The sequence below is a fragment of the Austrofundulus limnaeus genome, unplaced genomic scaffold (assembly GCF_001266775.1).
Source record: "Austrofundulus limnaeus strain Quisiro unplaced genomic scaffold, Austrofundulus_limnaeus-1.0 Scaffold163, whole genome shotgun sequence".
In the NCBI taxonomy this organism is placed as follows: Eukaryota; Metazoa; Chordata; class Actinopteri; order Cyprinodontiformes; family Rivulidae; genus Austrofundulus; species Austrofundulus limnaeus.
The window spans coordinates 786,995-788,509 of record NW_013952565.1 but is presented as its reverse complement, the minus strand read 5'-3'; the positions used below and the strand labels follow the sequence as shown (position 1 = coordinate 788,509).

The window sequence follows — 1,515 nt, the reverse complement described above, 5'->3', positions numbered from 1 at the left end:
AAATGTAAAACATGCATTTAAATATACAATTTTTATAAAAGTTAGCTGAAAATTTTTAATTCATATTTCTTAAGCATTTATAGTCCAATTTATTTTTTTAAAGGAGGGGGTAGTGTTAAGAAAGAGAAGCAGTTATTTGATCTGCAGTTTTTTTCATATAGTTATCTACACCTGGAAATTTCTAAAACAAGTTTATTGAACGATAGCCATGTGATGTGAGTATCAGTCACCTGTGAACGATAGCCATGTGATGTGAGTATCAGTCACCTGGAGGCAGGACTCAAAAGCCTGAATTTTGCCTGAAACTCTCAGACTGAAGAAGTCTCTTGGAAGAGAGACGAAACGTTTCATTAAAGAAAAACCCGTCCAGACGACCTATACAATTTTTTTTCCTTTTTAAAACAAGTTTAGGACTTTTATAAAATGTAACCTCTGTTCAAATTCAAGTAGTATAAATGCTTAACTTTTTTAAGCATTTATAGTACTTATTTAGCTAGTACAGTATTCAAACAGAATTTTCACAGTGTTGAAAAGACCATATACTATTTTAGTATTGTATATAGTATATTTTTGTGTATAATCAGTTTTTGAACCTAAAAATAACACAACCTCCACCACTGTCCAAACCTTCACAAACAATGTTTTTTCCTCACTTTGAACTATATCATATTTTCGACATTCTTGCCTATTTGCACATAAAAATATATACAAGCATGCACACATAGAAGCACAGCGTGTCCTGGCCTTAGCCCCAGTGCTCTGTGTCAGGGTCTCTGGTGTCTTCACCATCACCAGATTACATCAAGCTATTCAATCTGTAAATGACTTCCACCACAGAGCACACCCAACACGCACTTTGGGAAATGAGCTACCTAACTCAAAATGACCCTGCTCAGTTGTGGTTTGTGTGTTTGAGTGTATGAGTGCGTGTGTGTGTATGTATGAGCTTGTGTTTTCTGTAGTATATGTAATACTCATGTGTATGCAGCTGTGTGTGTGTCCTGTATAACCTCATAGATCACTTGTTAAATTAATTTCAGGGCTACATGAGAAATAATTAGTCTTGACATTCGTTCATAATATTCTCATTAACACAGACCGCTTAATCACCAGAACTTGTATCCAAACCACTGTACTCACTGACTGTATGGCAGTTTGCGTGCACAAATGTGTGCCGTTTTAAACTTGTGACTGTTTTTCTATAGGCACATTAACACATCGATAGTTGTATAGAAAGGAGTGATTTAAGTGTTCTGGTTTGTAATTATGTGTATTAAATGGGCTGTCCTGCTATATATGTGTGCACAAGTTACCTTCGTCCTGGCTCTGAAATGCTGACAAACTGAACTGGTTCCAAATCAGATGCAGCACTCACCGACAGAAAGCTTTTGTTTTTGCATGCAGCAATTCCATTACCAGCTGCTTTCATTATTTTAGCATGCTGTTTTTTATGTGTGTGTGTGTGTGTGTGTGTGTGTGTGTGTGTGTGTGTGTGTGTGTGTGTGTGTGTGTGTG

General features: G+C 36.4%; 1 protein-coding gene across 1 annotated transcript in view; it reads left to right on the top strand.

The window, feature by feature from the left end:
- The window catches only part of ush2a (Usher syndrome 2A (autosomal recessive, mild)), a gene marked incomplete in the record, with an annotated part of 244,206 nt that overhangs the window by 132,059 nt on the left and 110,632 nt on the right, over positions 1 to 1,515 (top strand).